Here is a 22,961-nt window from a genome sequence, read left to right as displayed (position 1 = left end):
CTTAGATCTCAGTGCTGGTTGCTCCCGAAGATGACTGGGGATCTCTCTAGCTCTAATGGCTCCTCAAAGTGAATTCCAAATGTACACATAATGCACACGTTAAGACCCATCACCTCAGACATAATTCCCACATCTAGTTAAAATTCATCCTGTTTTTACATGCTAGGCATTATAACAGATTTATGTACATGATTATCTGCATCATATAAAAATTGGAGATTCCTGTCTTGACAGCTCTGTAGTGTGGCTTGAAGTCGGGAATTGTGATGCCTTCAGCTTTGGTTTTCATTTTGAACATTACTTTGGCTCTTTGGGGTCTTTTCTGGTTCTGTACAAATTTTAGAATTGCTTATTTCAGCTCTGTGAAAAATGCTGGTGGTATTTTGATAGGGATTGCTTTGAATGTGTAGATTGCTTTGGGTAGTATAGACATTTTAACAATACTTGTTCTTCAAATCCATGAACATGGAATGTTTTTCCATTTCTTTGTGTCTTCCTCAATTTCTTTCATAAGTGTTCCATAGTTTTCAGAGTAGAGCTCTTTTACCTCTTTAGTTAGGTTTATTCCTAGGTATCTTAGAGTTTTTGATGCAATTGTAAATGGGATCTATTCGTGATTTCTCTTTCTGCTGCTTCATTATTGGTGTATAGAAATGCAGTAGACTTCTATGCACTGATTTTATATCCTGTGACTGCTGAATTCCTGTATCAGTTCTAGCAATTTTTGGCAGTCTTTCATGTTTTCTACATAGACTATCATGTCGTCTGCAAAGAGTGAAAATTTGACTTCTTCCTTGCTGATCTGGATGCTTTTTGTTTCTTTCCATTGCCTGACTCCTTTAAAAAGTTAGATACTTAATTAGGCTGATAACTATCCTTATATGGAAGGAACACCACCCCAGAGTTAGGAGGTAAAAGTTCCAAACCTAAACCTTTCCACTAGTGTCCTTCAGCACAGCTGGACCTGTTTCCTCTCAAATTTCCTCTCTGTCAGATGGAGACATTGTCTCGGATATTCTTTTAGGCCCCCCTGAAAACCCCAGAACAAATTTTTTTCTTTCTTTTTTTTTAATTTAATTTTATTATGTTAGTCACCATACAATACATCATTAGTTTCTGATGTAATGTTCCATGATTCATTGTTTGCGTATATCACCCAGTGCTCCATGCAGAACGTGCCCTCCTTAATACCCATCACCAGGCTAACCCATCCCCCCACTCTCCTCCCCTCTAAAACCCTCAGTTTGTTTCTCAGAGTCCATGGTCTCTCATGGTTCATCTCTCCCTCTGATTTCCCTCTCTTCATTTTTCCCTTCCTTCTAATGTCCTCCATGCTTTTCCTTATGTTCCACAAATAAGTGAAACCATATGATAATTGACTTTCTCTGCTTGACTTACTTCACTTAGCATAATCTCCTCCAGTCCCATCCATGTTGATGTAAAAGTTGGGTATTCATCCTTTCTGATGGCTGAGTAATATTCCATTGCATATATGGACCACATCTTCTTTATCCATTCATCTGTTGAAGGGCATTTCAGCTCTTTCCACAGTTTGGCTATTGCAGACATTGCTGCTATGGACATTAGGGTGCATTATGGCCCTTATTTTCACTACATTTGTGTTTCTGAGGTAAATACCGAGTAGTGCAATTGTTGGGTCTTAAGGTAGCTCTATTTTTAATTTTCTGAGGCACCTCCACACTGTTTTCCAAAGTGGCTGTACCAACTTGCATTCCCACCAACAGTGGAAGAGGGTTCCCCTTTCTCCACAACCTCTCCAACATTTGTTGTTTCTTGCCTTGTCAATTTTTGCCATTCTAACTGGTGTAAGGTGGTATCTCAGTGTGGTTTTGATTTGAATTTCCCTGATGGCTAATGATGATGAACATTTTTTATTGAGGATTTGGCCAAGAAGAATTCATGCTTCCACAGCTAAGATAAAAAAAGAAAACTTATGTTCCCTGACCAGAAGATGAATCTTGCCTCAAAGCTTCTTTATTTTTAATTTCTGAAGGTATAAATAATATGAAATATTTCATTATAATTCCACTTTAGACCATTAATGAGCATTGGTGTAAACCTCGAAATGTTAGGAACTTTTATCAGCTGCCAGAAACCAATAGTAAGTTACAATGGAAAAACACATTTCCAACCAGTCTGAAACAAGAAATAAAAGCGGTACTATCTCAAATATATAAATCCATTAAAAATATGAACCAACATACATTGTTTGGGGTGTTGTGGAGGCCATTAAAGAGGAACTGGCTGGAAATAAAGTCCTGAAACCTCCAACCGTGTCTATTCCTTTCCATTTCATAGTCAAGAGAATGAGAGTCCCAATGAGGAATTAAATGAGGGAAATAGGGCTTTGGTTTGTGTTTGGAAGGAACTGTTTATGAAGTCTGGGGGCTTTCAAGGGGCACATGGATAGATCTAATCTTATTGATTGGATTCTCTTTCTGTCCATTAGTCTTGGAGTTTTTAATTTGTCTCTTATACCTAGTCTCAAATGTTGCAATTTTTGATTGAACAATTGTCGTATAAATGCTTGCTACCAGAGTGATTATATCCTTAAGCCACCATAGTTATTTTTGCTTTAAATCTATCCTGGGGGGGGAAATGTGGTAAAACAATATTAGTGTCTAGATTTCTCACTTTTTATACCTATAAAGTAGCAGATGAAAGAAAATATTACTTAAGTACCGTGCTATTAAAGTTCCCCATTTTGCCTTTTCTGTAGGAAATCATGAGTTAAGATACACTCAGCATAAGAATTCCTCATATCAGTGAGGTCATATGATACATGTCTTTCTCTGATTCACTTATATCACTCAGCATAACACCCTCCAGTTCCATCCACGTCACTGCAAATGGCAAGATCTCATTCCTTTTGATGGCTGCATAATATTCCATTGTGGGTTGCTCAAGTGGTGGGGGGTGGGAGGGATGGGGTGGCTGGGTGATAGACATTGGGGAGGGTATGTGCTATGGCGAGTGATGTGAATTGTGCAAGACTGTTGAATCACAGATCTGTACCTCTGAAACAAACAATACAATATATGTTAAGAAAAAAAGAAGAAGAAGATAGCAGGAGGGGAAGAATGAAGGGAGGGAAATCGGAGGGGGAGACCAACCATGAGAGACGATGGACTCTGAAAAACAAACTGAGGCTTCTAGAGGGGAGGCGGGTGGGGGGATGGGTTAGCCTGGTGATGGGTATTAAAGAGGGCACGTTCTGCATGGAGCACTGGGTGTTATGCAGAAACAATGAATCATGGAACACTACATCCAAAACTAATGATGTAATTATGGTAATTAACATAACAATAAAAAGATAAACTCAGCATAAGGATATGTAAGCTTTACTTAGGTCTTAGCTCAGAATTATATTGGTTTGGCCAAAAGCCTAGGCAAAACTTTTAGAACTGCTAAAGCAAAGATCTATTTTGATATTTTGATATTTGATAGGATTACTTATAAAGTCAAAGCAGATTACAGTAATAGTCTGTGAATATGAGAATAAATGCTTCAGTATAAACTTCATCAAATTCATTTTTATAATCAAAAATGGCTGTTTTGGAAGCAGTCTAGAAAAGACCTAATTATTGATATGTAGGCTTTATAGCTTGTAATTGTTCTAAAATTATTACAAATTCCACCTAGGCGTACCTGAATGGTTCAGTTGGGTGGACATCCGGCTCTTGATTTCAGCTCAGGTCATGATCTCAGGATCGTGAGTTTGAGCCCCATGTCAGGCTCTGTGCTCAGTGGGGAGTCTGCTTGTCTTCCCTCTCCCTCTCCCTCTCCTCCCCTCCCTGCTCTCTCATGCTCGCTCTTGCTCTCTCAAAGTCTTTAAAATATAAAAATAAAAAAATCCAATTAAAACCACTCTCCTGCCCAGAAAACATCAGATGGTTTTAATTAATATAACAAAAATGAAAAATAAAATGTGATGTTCTACAGCTCATGGATTCTATAACTGTAGATTTATAGGGATGGACAACGTCTGCCTTTGTCCTGAAAGGAAAAAAAAATACTGGAAACATGGGTCTGAGCTTGGAAAATATAAAACTTGTTAGGTTAGTGATCAACTATGGTTATTTTTAATCAATATCAATGAGAAAGCTTCTCTTTTCCAATATAGCAAGAATTTCTAAACTATCACAATGATTAATACAATATTTTATTTAGCATGGAATCAGTTTGAAAAACAAAAATTTTATGGTTTATAAAATTCACTAACTGTATATGTCACAATTTTGAAATGATTCTCAGAAGGTTAAGTGCATATGTGTGTGATTTTTAATTCTTAAGATTATTATGGCCATGTGAAATAGACTAGTTGAGGCGGCTTCTTTTTCTACCATAGTGCACAAAAGGGGAAGAAAGTTTTAGAAAAATTTCATGAGGATTCCATTGCATTAATCAACTAATTCGTTCATGTGTTCACTTAAATATTAGACATCACTACGTGTGTATTGCTCTAGCATTCCATAAAAGGTTTTGGGTTTCAGGGCAGCATCAACCAAGTGACTACCTTTTGGATAGCTAAATATCTAAGGGACTAAAACACTATTTGTATATTAGCATCCTATCAAGAATCTTCAATTGTGGAATTCCTACAACTGGTTTTAAGAATTCTTGTAACCTGCCAGGAGCAGGTTTCAGATTGAGAAAGCTTATCAACAGTAGCTAACTTAAATCCCATGGTGTGGTAGAGTTTTCTTACTTAAAAATTCCTTGACTAATTGATATTAAAGGTAGATTATACTTTTTATTTAATGTAATTATATTAACTTTAAAGACTTAGAGAAGATTCAACATTTATAAATTAGTTTGCTAAAAAAACACAGAAATTAAAAAGGTAAACACATCCTTGACACTGGTCATTTTGCAATATTAAATGTCAGTTCAACCTTGGGGATTTTATCTTCCCAGAACTTATACAGAGAGATTAATGAGAATAAAATCACTTTCATTTCTCTTATCCAGTATGTGTAACATGATTTTCCAGGTCAATTATTATTTAATTTTTGAAGGGCATTTAAAAATAGACCTGGAAATAGTAACTAAATTCTTGTAGTTAACTGTAAAATTTATTGAAAAGAAAGAAAGTTGTTAAATACTCCTCAAGCATCTTCATCATGAACATAAGCAAAATATTTTAACTTCCCTTGAATACAGTTTATAAAAGCAGTTGGTTGCTTAACTTATTGAACCATGCAGGCGCCCCAAAGTCTGCCTCTTTAAGTTTTCTTCAACAATTCCCGGGCCACTACACTGCGATTTACAGATTGGCCTTGGTCTTGAACTTAGACAAGGCCTCGGTTGCAAAGAGGCTGAGGTACTGGTCAAAAACCAAGACAGGGTTGGGAGCAAGATGGCAGAGGAGTAGGAGACCTAGATTTCGTTTGGTCTCAGGAATTCAGCTGAATAGGAATCAAACCATTCTGAACACCTACGAACTCAACAAGAGATCGAAGAAAAGAATAGCAACAACTCTCTGAACAGAAAAGCGACCACTTACTGGAAGGTAGGACGTGCAGAGAAGTGAATCCGAGGTGATATTCGGAAGGATAGACGGCGGGGGAGGGGGCCCCCGACGGCCCCTTCTGGCAAGTGATAGAGCCCCGGAGCACCAAACTGGAACTTTTAGAAGTCGACTCCGCTGAGGGACATCGCTCCAGTGGCTAAGTGGGGGGTGGAATCCTCGCGGGACAGTGTGGTCTCAGGACCCTCAGGGTCAGAGAAAGACCGGGGGTGCCTGAGTGCGGCAGAGCTCCCAGGTATCGGACTGGGGAAGCCGGCTGCAGAGACAGAGCCGAGGTGCGGGCTCTCAGCTCAGGGTTGCCATAAACTGTGATCCGCGGCCCAATCGGGCCACTGCTCCTCCAGCAGGGACCCAAGAAGTGGCAGAGCCGGGGAGACTCCCCTTCCTTCCTCGGGAGGAGCGGCGCGGAAGCGCACCGCAGGGATCTGCTGGGTTTGGAGACTCCACACGGGGTCAGGTGCCAGAGATAGAAACGCTCGATCACAGGCCGGGTGAGCACAGAGTGCGGCCAGGGACCGGGGAGACGGGAGTAACTGCTTTTCTCTGGGGGCACACGGAGGAGCGGGGCCCCAAGTTCTCAGCTCCTCCGGGCGGAGATTGGGAGGCCACCATTTTCACCCTGGTCCTCCAAAGCTGTACCAAGAGCTTGCAGGGAACAAAAGCTCCTGAGAGCAAACCTGAGCAGATTGCTTAGCCCAGACGGACAAGGGCAGGGCAATTCCGCCTCCGGCAAAGACATTTGGGAACCACAGCAACAGGCCCCTCTCCCAGAAGATCTGCACGAACAGCCAGCCAAGACCAAGGTTACCGATCACTGAGAATGGGATGACTCCAGCGCTAGGGGAATACTATACATAGAATTCATGGCTTTTTTACCATGAGTCATTAGTCTTTCAGAGTTAATTTTTTAACTGTTTTTTTTTTAATTTTTCTTTTTCCCTTTTTCCACCAACAACTTATCAATCCCTTTTTTAAAAAAATATTTTTATTTTTCATTTTTAGAGTCATATTCTATCCCTTCATAATAGTTACCCTTATTTTTGGCATATATATAAATAAGTTGTTTTCTCTTTAAAATTTTGAGATACAGTTTCTTCTAACAGATCAAAATATACCCTAAATCACTAGTGTATGGCTTTGTTCTAGTCTCCTGCCTGATCACATTCTCTTCCTTTTCTTTTTTTTAATCTTCTTTCTTTTTTCAAGCAACTTCTTATCTTATCAATTCCTTTTATAAAATCTTTTATAATTTTCATCTTTACATTCATATTCCATCCCTTCATTGTATCAACCCTTATTTTGTACATATATAAGTCTTTCTTTCTTTAAAATTTTAGGAGGCACTTTCTTCTAACAGACCAAAATACACCCAAATTCTAGTGTGTGGCACTGATCTATGCACTAGCCTGATCATATGTGATCATATTCTGTTTTTTTTTGTTTTGTTTTCTTCTGTTTTTGTTTGTTTTTATCTTTTTCTTTTTCTTTTTCTTTTTTCTTTCCCTTTCTTTTCCCCTGGTTTCAGGTCTTTTCTGATTTGTGTAGAGTATATTTTCAGGGGATGTTGTTAACCTGTTAGCATTTTGTTCTCTCATTCATCTATTCTCCTCTGGACAAAATGACAAGACGAAAAAAACCACCTCAGCAAAAAGAACAAGAGGTAATACCTTCTGCCAGGGACCTACTCAATACAGACATTAGTATGATGTCGGACCTGGAGTTCAGAATCATGATTTTAAAGACACTAGCTGCGCATGAAAAAAGCATGGAAGTTATTAGAGAAAGCCTTTCTGGAGAAATAAAAGAACTAAAATCTAACCAAGTCGAAATCAAAAAGGCTATTAATGAGGTGCAATCAAAAATGGGGGCACTAACTGCTAGGATAAATGAAGCAGAATAGAGAATTAGCGATATAGAAGACCAAATGATGGAAAATAAAGAAGCTGAGAAAAAGAGATAAACAACTACTGGATCGTGAGGGCAGAATTCGAGAGATAAGCGATACAATAAGAGGAAACAACATTAGAATAATTGGGATCCCAGAAGAAGAAGAAAGAGAGAGAGGGGCAGAAGGTATATTGGAGCAAATTATAGCAGAGAACTTCCCTAATTTGGGGAAGGAAACAGGCATCAAAAACCAGGAGGCACAGAGAACCCCTCTCAAAATCAATAAAAATAGGTCAACACCCCTACATCTAATAGTAAAACTTATGAGTCTCAGAGACAAAGAGAAAATCTTGAAAGCAGCTCAGGAGAAGAGATATGTATCCTGTAATGGTAGAAACATCAGACTGGCAACAGACCTATCCACAGAGACCTGGCAGGCCAGAAAGGACTGTCATGAGATCTTCAGAGCACTAAATGAGAAAAATATGCAGCCAAGAATACTATATCCATCTAGGCCATCATTGAAAATAGAAGGAGAGATAAAAAGCTTCCAAGACAAACAAAAACTAAAGGAATTTGCAAACATGAAACCAGCCCTACAAGAAATATTGAAAGGGGTCCTATAAGCAAAGAGAGAGCCTAAAAGCAACATAGACCAGAAAGGAACACAGACAATATACAGTAACAGTCACCTTACAGGCAATACAATGGCACTAAATTCATAGCTTTCAATAGTTACCATGAATGTGAATGGGCTAAACGCCCCAATCAAAAGACACAGGCGATCAGGTTGGATTAAAAAAGAAGACCCATCAATATGCTGTCTGCAAGAGACTCATTTTAGACCCAAAGACACCCCACATTGAAAGTGAGGGGGTGGAAAACCATTTACCATGCTAATGGACACCAAAAGAAAGCTGGAGTGGCAATCGTTATATCAGAAAATTAGATTTTAAAACAAAGACTGTAATAAGAGATGAGGAAGGACACTCTATCCTACTTAAAGGGTCTATCCAACAAGAAGATCTAACAATTGTAAATATCTATGCCCCTAACATGGGAGCAGCCAATTATATAAGGCAATTAATAACAAAAGCAAAGAAACACATTGACAACAATAAAATAAAGTGGGGGACTTTAACACCCCCCTAACTGAAATGGACAGATCATCTAAGCAAAAGATCAACAAGGAAATAAGGACTTTAAATGACACACTGGACCAAATGGATTTCACAGACATATTCAGAACATTCCATCCCAAAGCAACGGAATACACATTCTTCTCTAGTGCCCATGGAACATTCTCCTGAATAGATTACATCCTAGGTCACAAATCAGGATTCAACCACTACCAAAAGATTGGGATTATTCCCTGCATATTTTCAGACCACACTGCTTTGAAACTAGAACTCAATCACAAGAGGAAAGTCAGAAAGAACTCAAATACGAGGCGAAAGAGCATCCTACTAAAGAATGAATGGGTCAACCAGGAAATTAAAGAAGAATTTTAAAAATTCATGGAAACCAATGAAAATGAAAACACAACTGTTTAAAATCTTTGGGCTACAGCAAAGGCAATCCTAAGAGGAAAGTATATAGCAATACAAGCCTTTCTCAAGAAACAAGAAAGGTCTCAAATACACAACCTAACCCTACACCTAAAGGAGCTGGGGAAAAAACAGCAAATAAAGCCTAAACCCAGCAGGAGAAGAGAAATAATAAAGATCAGAGCAGAAATCAATGAAATAGAAACCAAAAGAACAGTAGAACAGATCAACGAAACTAGGAGCTGGTTCTTTGAAAGAATTAACAAGATTGATAAACCCCTGGCCAGACTTATCAAAAAGAAAAGAGAAATCACCCAAATCAACAAAATCATGAATGAAAGAGGAGAGATCACAACCAACACCAAAGAAATACAAACAGTTATAAGAACATATTGTGAGAAACTCTATGCCAGCAAAGTAGATAACCTGAAAGAAATGGATGCATTCCTAGAGATGTTTCAATTACCAAAATTGAACCAGGAAGAAATAGAAAACCTGAACAGACCTACAACCACTAAGGAAACTGAGGCAGTCAGCAAATATCTCCCAACAAACAAAAGCCCAGGGCCAGATGGCTTCCCAGGGGAATTCTACCAAACATTTAAAAAAGAATTAATACCTATTCTCCTGAAACTGTTCCAAAAAATAGAAATGGAAGGAAAACTTCCAAACTCATTTTATGAGGCCACCATTACCTTGATCCCAAAACCAGACAAAGACCCCATCAAAAAGGGGAATTACAGACCAATATCCTTGATGAACATGGATGCAAAAATTCTCACCAAAATACTAGCCAATAGGATCCAACAGTACATTAAAAGGATTATTCACCATGACCAAGTGGGATTTATCCCTGGGCTGCAAGGTTGGTTCAACATCCGCAAATCAGTCACCGTGATACAATACATTAACAAAAGAAAGAACAAGAATCATAAGATCCTCTCAATAGATGCGCAAAAAGCATTTGACAAAGTACAGCATCCTTTCTTGATCAAAACTCTTCAGAGCATAGGGATAGAGGGTACATACCTCAATATCATAAAAACCATCTATGAAAAACCTACAGCGAATATCATTCTCAATAGGGAAAAGCTGAGAGCTTTCCCCCTAAAGTCAGGAATGCGGCAGGGATGTCCACTATCACCACGGCTATTCAACATAGTATTAGAAGTCCTAGCCACAGCAATCAGACAACAAAAAGAAATCAAAGGCATCCAAATCGGCAAAGAGGAAGTCAAACTCTCACTCTTTGCAGATGATATGATACTGTATGTGGAAAACCCAAAAGACTCCACCCCAAAACTGCTAGAACTCATACAGGAATTCAGTCAAGTGACAGGATATAAAATCAATGCACAGAAATCAGTGGCATTCCTATACACCAACAACAAGACAGAAGAGAGACAAATTAAGGAGTCGATCCCATTTACAATTGCACCCAAAACCATAAGATACCTAGGAATAAATTTAACCAAAGAGGCAAAGGATCTGTACTCAGAAAACTATAAAATACTCATGAAAGAAATTGAGGAAGACACAAAGAAATGGAAAAACGTTCCATGCTCATGGATTGGGAGAACCAACATTGTGAAGATGTCAATGCTACCTAGAGCAATCGACACATTCAATGCAATCCCCATCAAAATACCATCCACGTTTTTCAAAGAAATGGAACAAATAATCCTAAAATTTGTATGGAACCATAAGAGACCCCGAATAGCCAGAGGAATGTTGAAAAAGAAAAGCAAAGCTGGCAGCATCACAATTCCACACTTCCAGCTCTATTACAAAGCTGTCATCATCAAGACAGTATGGTACTGGCACAAAAACAGACGCATAGATCAAGGGAACAGAATAGAGAGCCCAGAAATGGACCCTCAACTCTATGATCGACTCATCTTCAACAAAGCAGGAAAGAATGTCCAGTGGAAAAAAGACAGTCTCTTCAACAAATGGTGTTGGGAAAATTGGACAGCCACATGCAGAAGAATGAAACTGGACCATTTCCTTACACCACACACAAAAATAGACTCCAAATGGTTGAAAGAACTAAACGTGAGACAGGAGTCCATCAACATCCTAAAGGAGAACACAGGCAACAACCTCTTTGACCTCAGCCGCAGCAACTTCTTCCTAGAAACATCACCAAAGGCGAGGGAAGCCAGGGCAAAAATGAACTATTGGGATTTCATCAAGATAAAAAGCTTTTGCACAGCAAAAGAAACAGTCCACAAAACCAAAAGACAACCGACAGAATGGGAGAAGATATTTGCAAATGACATATCAGATAAAGGGCTAGTATCCAAAATCTATAAAGAACTTATCAAACTCAACACCCAAAGAACAAATAATCCAATCAAGAAATGGGGAGACGAGAGGAACAGACATTTTTCCAAAGAAGCCATCCAAATGGCCAACAGACACATGAAAAAGTGCTCAACATTGCTCAGCATCAGGGAAATCCAAATCAAAACCTCAATGAGATACCACCTCACACCCGTCAGAATGGCTAAAATTAACAAGTCAGGAAACGACAGATATTGGCGAGGATGTGGAGAAAGGGGAACCCTCCTACACTGTTGGTGGGAATGCAAGCTGGTGCAACCCCTCTGGAAAACAGTATGGAGGTTCCTCAAAAAGTTGAAAATAGAGCTACCATACAATCCAGCAATTGCACTACTGGGTATTTACCCCAAAGACACAAATGTAGGGATCTGAAGGGGTATGTGCACACTGATGTTTATAGCAGCATTGTCCACAATAGCCAAACTGTGGAACGAGCCAAGATGTCCATCAACAGATGAATGGATAAAGAAGAGGTGGTATATATACACAATGGACTATTATGCAGCCATCAAAATGAATGAGATCTTGCCATTTGCAATGACATGGTTGGAACTGGAGGGTGTTATGCTGAGTGAAATAAGTCAATCAGAGAAAGACATGTATCATTGTCCTCGCTGATATGAGGAATTCTTAATCTCAGGAAACAAACTGAGGGTTGCTGGAGTGGTGGGGGGTGGGAGGGATGGGGTGGCTGGGTGATAGACATTGGGGAGGGTATGTGCTGTGGTGAGCACTGTGAATTGTGCAAGACTGTTGAATCACAGATCTGTACTTCTGAAACAAATAATGCAATATATGTTAAGAAAAAAAGAAGAAGAAGAAGATAGCAGGAGGGGAAGAATGAAGGGGAGTAAATCGGAGGGGTAGATGAACCATGAGAGATGATGGACTCTGAAAAACAAACTGAGGGTTCTAGAGGGGAGGGGGGTGGGGGGATGGGTTAGCCTGGTGATGGGTATTAAAGAGGGCACGTTCTGCGTGGGGCACTGGGTGTTATGCACAAAGAATGAATCATGGAACACTACATCAAAAGCTAATGATGTATGGTGATTAATATAACAATACAAAAAATTAAAGATTAAAAAAATAATAAAATTTAAAACACACATACACAGACGCACAAGAAAAAAACCAAGACAGGGTTGATCACTGGGAAAAGCATAGTTATTTAGAAGCCAGAAACAACATGGAATGGGATCTGTTAAATAAATCATAAATCCAAGATACAGCATTAAATATAGCAATAGGTTGACTTGGAGGTTGAATGACTGAATTTTAAGCCTTATGTTGCTTTTCTTTTTTTTTTCCCCTGCTTAAAGCCAGACTTTGTTTCAGAGACAAGGCTGGTCTGAATCTGCTAATAGGAGCTGAGCACACTCCACCTATCAGTAAAAAAATGTATGCCATGGTAAGTAATTAGGCAGAGTCTAACATTAAGTCTGCCACCTCTGTTCCCTACCAGCACATTCAGTCCTTCATTATGTGCAGCCCTAATCAGGACTTCATGAAGTGAGTTTAAATAAAAAAGATTAAATACAAATCAAAAGATCTGTGGCTCAGTTGGTTAAGTGTCTGCCTTAGGCTCAGGTCTTGATCCCAGGGTCCTGGGATCAAGTTCTGCATCAGGCTCTTTGCTTAGCAGGGAGTCTGCTTCTCCCTCTTCCTGCCGCTCCCCCTGCTTGTGTGTATGCTCTCTCTCTCTCTCTCTGACAAACAAATCAAATATTTTTAAAAAATGAAATAAAGTTGTGGTTTTGAATGGTTTTTGTGATGTCGCCTTTAAAGTTCAATGCTTAACATATTTTTCTTGAATTTCTGTTATCATCTGAAAAATCCATTTTCCCAGAGGGTGGAGGGGAGAGGGCCTGTCTGTAACTCTCCTCACTGCAGTGTGCACCTCATTTCTAGCATACAGCTACATTTCTGGCTGTGTGGTCTACATGAGCATTGCTTTGTCACCTCTCTACCAGCAGAATGTCAAAGTTTCATAAACCCATGGACTTGGTGGTACTACCATCAGGATGCACAGATTATGCAAAGAAAAGCAGGGATATGCAGTTGCAGTCATCTGCCTCCCTTGCTTTGGCAGCCTAAGTAAATATTCTTTATGATTTGAGAGGAGATCTATTATGGCAACACTACAAACAATCAGCATGGACTTTTTATACTATTTAGACTGTAGTCCGTGAGCTTAGATTATGGGCTAAATTCAAATCTAATCAGAGTGTGCCTTCATCTTGCAGTTCCATGGCCAGGGGCACTCAGCAGGAAAAACCTGGGAGCTATCCCATCTCATTTCCTCAAGGATGGGACTCTGAGAAGCAGAAGGGAGCTTGCCAACTGCTATAGGGATATGGGTTTCATCAAGCTAAGAGGATTACTCATAACTGAATCGGAGTCCAAACATCCACATACAGTCTACGAGCTAAGTGTTCAAGTTTCCAAAGCAAAGATAAAACATACACAGAGTCCAAGATTTTAAGCAGTTAAGGATTTAGGTTTAGAAAACCCAGAAGGTAACTTCAAATAAGTGAAGTTCAAACAGGAACAGAAAACCAATCTGGGGTCATCCCAGAAAGCAGAATATAATATGGCTTGATAAACCAGAATCATTTTTAGGCCAAAAATGTATAGTTGCCTTGTATTTAAACTCACCTCATGAAGTCATGATTAGGGCTGCACATAATGAAGGACTGAATGTGCTGGTAGGGAACAGAGGTGGCAGACTTAATGTTAGATTCTGCCTAATTACTTACCATGGCATACATTTTTTTACTGATAGGTGGAGTGTGCTCAGCTCCTAATTAGCAGGTTCAGACCAGCCTTGTCTCTGAAACCAAGTCTGGCTTTAAGCAGGGGGAAAAAAAAGAAAAGCAACATAAGGCTTAAAATTCAGTCATTCAACCTCCAAGTCAACCTATTGCTATATTTAATGCTGTATCTTGGATTTACGATTTATTTAACAGATCCCATTCCATGTTGTCTCTGGCTTCTGCATAACTGCTTTTCACAGTGATCAACCCTGTCTTGGTTTTTGACCAGTACCTCAGCCTCTTTGCAACCAAGGCTTTGTCTAAGTTCGAGGCCAAGGCTAATTTATAAATTGCAGTGCAGTGACCAGGGGATTGTTGAAGAGAGCTTAAAGAGGCAGGCATTGGGGCACCTGTGTGGCTTGGTGGGTTAAGTAACCAACTCTTGATTTCAGCTCAAGTCATGATCTCAGGGTCATAAGATCAAGCCCCAGGTCAGGCTCTGCCCCCAGTGGGGACTGGGCTTGAGATTCTCTCTCCTCTCCCTCTGCCCCTCCCCTTGCTTACATTCTTACACTTGCTTGCTCTGAAATAAATAATAAATAAAATCTTTAAACAGAGAAAGGCAGGCATTGTGTTGACATAGACTTACAAAATATCATTTGGTGTTCTATTTCCCATATAAGAAATATCAAAGCCAGCATATTACCTTGGTTTATGTTTGGATATTTTGTATGGCCTATGGGTCTGGAGTTTCTCCCACCATCTGTACTAACTTCAGTGCTACTTCATAGCTTTTCCAACTGGCTGCATACCATTATGGTTCATTAGGGCATTTCATTCATGTAAGATAGAGCTTGATGCTGCCCTTCCATTTATGTCCCCTTTATATGAATCGAAGGATAGCCTCCTTTCAAATAACTGCACAAGACCAATGTCTGTATGGCCTAACGAATAATGGAATTTATTACATTGCTATTCATAAACTTTCTCATGTTTATTCAAATACTTATTGGGGAACCATTTGTATAATAACAGGGATGAAAAGGTGAATGTTCCCTGTCCTTAAGCAATTTACATTACTGTAGAAGAGGCTTAGAAATAATTATGTTGCAATATTACAAGTGTTTATAAAAGTGATAAGTAAATAGTATAGAGTGGCAAAAGGGGTTTACCAGTTTTCACTGAAAAATGTGGTACCAATAAATGTTAACTATTTTGTTTTTAGCTCAGTTCAATTTTGGGGGAGGTAATCAAATGAATTAAAGAACCCCAGTATGATGTTATAGCTTTCTTTATAAACCTAAAACGTATTGCCTTGCCATGTTTTGAAAGGTGTTTCAGATTTTCCAAAATGACATGCTAGGTTGTTGCTATGCTTGTGATATCCCAGTAATCTTCTCAGTTTTAAATATACCGTTATCAAATATGATTTCCATGCTTCCTGATATTTTTGAAACTATAGTCAAGTCCAACACCCTCAGCTTTTTTATAATGAGTGAATGAAATATTTATAGAAAACAATGATGAACTTTTGCATATTTTAGTCACTCTGCTCAATTTTAAACAATATTTTCCTGACACGGAAGAGATTTATCAGCATAGCATGTTCTGAACCAAGTTGATACAGCAGTTTTGTCCTAACCTTTTCAAAATTGCCTTATTTCTTAAAAAAGTTTTCTTGCATTTCAGGAGACAGGCAACTGCGTGAAGTCATCCTCGGAGCAGACTGAAAGCCCCATCCTAAGCAAGTCGCCTGGTGACCTGAGTTAATTGGATACCCATCCTGAGATCTCTGTATAGTGAAATGTGTTAATTGCATTGCCTTATCACAACATAATGATGCAATTAACTTGTATCACCATATAGGCTGTTTGTTAACACAGACTTTATTTCAAAGATATCAATACCCACAAAGGTGGGCACACATTCTGTCTAGCAAGCTTTGACGTATAATTGTGCTGAAATGTGCTTTTTAATGGATATTCAACCTCTAGTGACCCTGATCTTTGGGGAGGGAAAAATGTTCTCAGCATAAGGGGTAAAGAAAGGAAAATGACTCTCTTTTGAAAAATTTCACCAATTTACATCCTTCTTCTTTTTTGATTCATATATAAAATATTTTTTCTTTTATTATGTTAGTCACCATTCATTACATCATTAGTTTTTGATGCAGTGATCCACGATTCATTGTTTCCATATAACACCCAGTGCTCCAATTTATATCTTTCTTGCTCAGCAAATTTACATCCACTGATCCTAGTGTCTGCAAACATTTTCTTCCCTCGTTCAGCACACTCGCCTTCAGGCTCCTGCACAACTGCCTTCTTTACAAGTTATCAGTATCTAGATAATTAGAAGGAAATATATATATATATATATATATACGTGTGTGTGTGTGTGTGTGTATGTATGTATACAGGCTCTTGCCATTTACGACAATGTGGATGGACCTAAAGGGTATTAGCTGGAGGACTTTCATTTTTTTTTGTAGAACTATAGAGAAAATTAACAAATATCCTGTATTTGTATAGGTAGTAAATTTGCCAGAATTCCAGAATCCTGAATATCTCCTCTCTGGGGGGAAAATTAAAACACAGGTAGAAAAGTCCGTCTTGAACTCATTTCTTCACGTAGACAAAAGCATCTGTATATTACCTGAGGCTATTATAAATTGCCATAATGTCATAGAATTAGCAAGCAAGAAGTTTAGGGTCCATAAGGACTGTTACCATAATGTTCATTCCCTATTGTTTTGAGTAACTTGGTGCTGATAGTAGTGCTAAGGATAGTAATGGCATACTTGAAGTTAGCATCTCTTTGTTCCAGATGTGGAGGAAGATTCTGTAATCATGTGTCTTCTGTACCCCATCCCCCCAGACAGTTTAAGCAACTACATTATGCATTTTCTCCTCTCACTATGATTTATTTTAATATAATGATGTTGATATCCAAAAGTGAGAACCTCTTCCATCTGTTTTGCATGACAACTGTGCATTCAGTGAATAGTCTTGGGTGGCTAAACAATCTAAGGAACAGCTCCATAGATAAGCCTTGCCAGATGCTTGCAAATATCCAGATGTATTGTAGGTACTTGCTATCTCTTTTTATCAGTTATAGATTCATACATTCTTACCTTACAGACCATTTAAATTCTGCTTTTAGGAACACATAATTTTTGGAATTTGTTTGATCAACTTTTCTTTTTTGATTAAAAAAAAAAAAAAACACTTAAAATTGCTCTTGTGATTTGCTTGCTATTCTTCCCAGTCTGATATTTGTCTTCTGTTGTTCTGGGAAAGCATATGTTACATTAGTTGTTGTTTTTTTTTTTTTGTTTTGTTTTGTTTTGTTTTTCATTCCATCCTTGTTTGTACTACACTCTATAGCATGGGGCTGCATTGCTTGGTGCATGATGATAAAATTAAATGACCCCTTTTGAGAGTAGATAAGTTCATTTTCTAGGATTCTGAAAGCCATTATTTAATTTATTCTGTAAATAGCTAAAAGTAAGCAAGGGAAATAATTTTCTTCACTGTCATACTTAGTCACAAGGTACATATAATTTCATGCTGAGTTATATTTGTTTCTACTCATGAGTACTTAACATAGTAAAATACTCCATTTTTCAGTAATGTTTGGAGGACCATTTCATTACCAATCAGAACTGAAATGGTGGGTGTAGTTAATAAACAACTTGAATCAAGATATTAGGTGATTTTTGGAATAAAGTAAATCAATTATGGTGAATATTTCATATTTTTCCTAGAATAACAGTGGTTTTGTACAAAAATGCACAGAGGATTTGTCTATTTCTGTGTTAACTCCTGGGAGGAAATGAGTATTTTTCTCTTGAGAGAAGGTGGATGCCACACCGGGTTCCACCAAGACTTTCCCTGGTTTTATAGCAGGCAGGGACCCAAGCCAATGAGAGGTAAAGAAAATCACTGATGCTTTTGGTCTATGAAACTTAGACACTGTCCATATTTATTAATGTCACATGATAAATCTTCTGTCTTTTTTCAATTATGGTTAATAATATGAGGATTTTGATTTCTTGGGATCTCAGACTAACACTGAGATCAAGAGCTTTAAAAAATAATCAGATTTTACTTATATAGAGAATCTTTAGAATATACTTTAGTCTTTATACTGTTTTTTTTTTTATTTGAGAGAAAGAGAGTGCATGCTTGAGCCGGGTGGGGGTTAGAGGGAGAGGGAGAGAGAATCTCAAGCAGACTCTGCACGAAGCAAGCAGCCCTACATGGAGCTTGATGAGGGGCTCAAGCCCATGACCCTGAGATCATGACCTGAGCCAAAATCAAGGGTTGGAGACCCAATGACTGAGCTACCCAGGCCCCTATACTTTTAGTATAAATACACATATTTGGCTACATAATATATATTTTATGCATATATAGTCTCTTATGTATATTTTTTATGTATATACATATGTATATACATATATGTGATATGTGTGTATATATGTATATTTGTATGATCTCAGGGCTAAGTAGTAAATTGAATGGCAGCATGATCCATAGAACCTATGTAGGACTGGAAAAAATGTGTATGTATGTGTGTGTGTGTATGTGTATATATGTATGTATGTATAGAGAGAGAGTCACAAGTTCTCAGAGTTGATAGCTAGGCTGAATGGCTGAATATATATGTCCCCTTGACAATATATAAGCTTTCCATAGTAATTTTCCTGCAGCTATAGCACCAATTGATCCCATATGCTTAGGAAGAGCTTCCCTCTATGCATGCTCAATTATTATAAAATATTTCATGGGGAATAGAGATATTACATGGAAAACAAATTTGACTGCACATATTAATGTCACTACTTAGATCAATACAAGTTAATAGGTGTCCTACTAAGTAAACATTATATTTAATTTATGAATAGTCTGTTTTGGGGCAATTGTTATTAGCTCCAATGTTGCCTTCTTTTTTTTCTTTTCAGTATGTTCTTTGGCTTTGTAAGTAAATATTCTGGTCTTAGATTCATTATCTCCTTTTCTTCATTTTGTCCAGTTCAAAATATTAATCTAAGTCATTAATAATGTACTATGATACCAGAAGAATATATTGAGATCACACTCAGACTCTTTAAAATCAATTTGTTGGATGCTAAACAAAAAGACAAACAGAAATAGCATAAGAAAAGATAGGAATTTTAGCATACAATACTTAGCTCATGAGATCATTGACCATCTCTGTTTTTGGTATACAGGCCTGTGTTTTTCTTTGGTGGATGTTTAGCAGCATAGTTTCCTTACCCAAATGAATATTCGTTTCAATATATCCAGTGTGTAACTAAAGAAGCTGACAATCGAGTAGCCATCTTTTGACCTTCTCTTGGGCTGGAGTGGATTTCTTTTTTGTTTATAGTAGTTCTGATACCTTAAATTTATTTTGGTATATTGGACCTTCTTATCTCTTTTATTCCAAAATAGTTATTTTATAAAATCTGTTTTTGTCTCCTTGTAAAGACAATATCATCTTTAGTATAACCTTTCTTGTTTGAAAGATATTGGTAAAAGAATTCCTCAAATTTTTCTTTGCTCCCTGGGAACTATGAATATCTACCAATCTTCTTTAAGACATAGTACATTTTTTTTTTTACCTCAAATAGGAGTTCCTAAAGGAGATAGAGTGCTTGCTGAAAGATGATGCATATGTGTTCTATTGATTCTGCTTCTGTAATACCTCTCATCCATCCCTCCTTTCTATTTCCAATGCTTGATTTCCAAAATGTCACACAAACTACAACATCAGACTTCCAAATCCTTCTCCCATTCCTATATTACCTTCTGGTACAAGAATTACCTGAAAACACATGTTTAAGATTTTACCAAATTAAAAATAAAATGATGCAGAACAAAGTCAAAACTCCCAAATGTCAAATTTAATATCCTTTATTATTTGGACCTGGCTTCTTTTTTCAAAATGAATTGGAATTACTTATTTTTTTTCTATCCGTTTTAACTCTGCACTAGTACCTCTGGATTCTTTGCACTTTTCTGCATTGGTTTAAATAGCACCTTTGTGTGCAATGGCCTCCTTAACACTTTCTCCTTCATAAATCTTCTTGTCCAACAAGCTTTAACCCAAGTATACCCTTAGCACATGGAGAGCCTTTTAACTATAACTCCTTAACCATCTACAACTTGCCCATTTGTATTATAATTATGCAGATGTACTTTCTTCTTAAGCAGTAAGCCCTGTAGAGGCAGAATCACATATGGATCACCTTTGTATATCCCTAGTATATACTTTGCACTTAATGAGCCCTTAATTACTTGATGAATAAAAATGAATTGGTGATTTAGGTGATGCATAGTGTTCCATTGTGGTCCATACTTAGGTTAGAAACAAAATCCACGGGAAGATCAGGCTTTAGTATCCAGGAAAATTTACCACAGGAAGGGATGTTAATAAGTTCATCAGCTCTGTCCTCCAGATCAGTCTAGTTGGGAAGACTAGAAAGTGTGGTATGGGAAAAAATAATAGGGTCCAATAGGTGGTGTCAAACATAAATGCTACTCAAATATGGAGTGGGGGAGGAGGGAACATTCCTGAGCAGGGGTGGTCAGTTAAGCCTTCACAAAGTTGAATGTTGAATCATGTACAGTTGATAGAATTTGAATAGACACAGAAGAGATGGGAATGACCTTCAGAATTGAGTTCTTGGTTAATAATGGCTTCAGAGAAGGAAAAACAACAAACAAAAACACAGCATAATATGTAGCAGGTCGGTTGTTTCTTCCATGGATTTCTCAATTTTGTTCCAGATAGAGGGATCACTCAAGGTTGATGGTGGATTTGAATAAGGATCAAAACAATTTTGTTTGCATCCGCCCATTTAAACATCATTCAAGGATCTAGAAGTTCCATATAAGGAGAAATGTCCACTCTTTTTTAGAATAAAATCAAATTTTTAGAATTAGAATTTATGTGTCACCTCTGTTCTTTCTAAAAACAATTCAGAGTAGGTATATTTGTAGGAAAGTTCATATCAACAACCACTTTTAGCACCAATAAACTATTGCCCCTTTACCCAATGGACCCTGGGAGTTACTCCAGCAATGTTTTGCCCTTGTGATTGGCCCATACCTACATCAATTCAGACTTGTCCTATTTTTAAAACATTGGTGGCATATAAATTCTAAATGATATTAATAACACAGCAAATTAATAATTGATTGCATTTATGATACCTAACATTTTCAGCAAATGTCCATGGCCCTTAAGGAGACCAGTATTAAATGTGCTTAAAGTGTTAAAATAGTGAAGTTTCTGTGATTTGATTAATTAACACCCTAAAGACCTGACCTATTCACCTGCTAAGATGCTAACTATGCAAAGGTTAGAAGGTGTGAGCAGAATTATAATTAGCTGGGATTAGGCCAAGAAAGAGTTCACTATCTAACTTAATGGCACATTCTGTAGTTTACCAAGGGATCAAGGTTTGCAGACTTCTTTTATTAATTTTGGTATGTTTCATACAATCTATAGTTCCTCTAATGATATAACAGTAAAATTATTACATTGAAAAATCATTGAAAAGCCATTGATCTCTCTCCTCTGTTTCCAAATTTCCACAGGGTGCAGATTTTCACAACTTCACTTACACTTAAATTTTTGTCTTCTGTATTTCTCCTCTTTAAAAAAAAAAAAGACTATGGACTCTGCGAAACAAACTGAGGGTTCTAGAGGGGAGGGGGGAGGGGAATGAGTTAGCCTGGTGATGAGTATTAAAGAGGGCATGTACTTGCATGGAGCACTGGGTATTATACACAAACAATGAATCATGGAACACTACATCAAAAACTAATAATGTAATGTATGGTGATTCACATAGCATAATAAAATAAGAAGAATGTAAAAAAAAAAAAAAACTTAAAGCGTTCTCCTTTTGTTCCAGTACTATGTGTCTAGGTCCCAGTAGAAATTCTACTCAGCCATAAACACTTTAGTGTTCTGGTTGGCTGGAAGTAGTCTTTCCCCTCCCAGAAACTATTATACTTGATCTTTCCTCTTAGGTTCTTGTGCTTGTATATGTTTATCATTTAGCAGCATTCTTTAATTATACTAATTACATTTTTAAAAATGATAAAGCCAAATACGAAACTTTAGTTTTGATGAATATTCTATGATTATGTAACATGTTAACATAGGGAGAAGTTGGATGAAGTGTATATGGGAAATTTCTCTACCATATTTGCAACTCTTGAGTTAAATTTACACTCTTATAGATCATAGGATTAGTCATTTTACTTGAACAGGATGTTTGAAGTCAGCCAAATGATGGTGTAACGTAATTATAGATTTGCAAAAATGTACAAACAGGAGGATAAATAATAGATTTCAGACCACAGACTTTGTCCGCTTTCCCTGAAACATTAAAATCAAGGTGGGGTTTATAAAATATCCAAAACATTCCAAAGAAAGAGCGATCCCTCATCTCAATATTTTTGTCAATTCACCACTTCCTTCAGATCATTTGCTGACCAATAGTCTTTTCCCAAGTACTTTTTTTTTTTCCAGGCCAAATTTAGGCCATTAAAATCTTTTTTGAAAGAAATATTTATGAATGCATTGTCAAGGAGTGCAAAAGGGAATTTTGTTTAAATGAAACTCTAGAGACTTGCCTTAACTTTTCCTTGTAATAAATGCCTGTTTAAAAGCAAGTGAGAATTTTTTAAAAGAATTAATTAATTCAAAGAACCTGAAAAACAAAGAAATTTACAAATCCCACATATAGTGAGAAAAAAAATCTGACATCTGCAGTTGATCCATTCATTAAAATAAGACAGTCTGTGCAGCCCATTTCTGTAATTTGTGCAGACCGCCTTAACTTTTCATTCTCAT

Source organism: Zalophus californianus, chromosome 6 (genome assembly GCF_009762305.2).
Source record: "Zalophus californianus isolate mZalCal1 chromosome 6, mZalCal1.pri.v2, whole genome shotgun sequence".
NCBI lineage: Eukaryota > Metazoa > Chordata > Mammalia > Carnivora > Otariidae > Zalophus > Zalophus californianus.
This window is presented reverse-complemented; position numbering follows the sequence as displayed.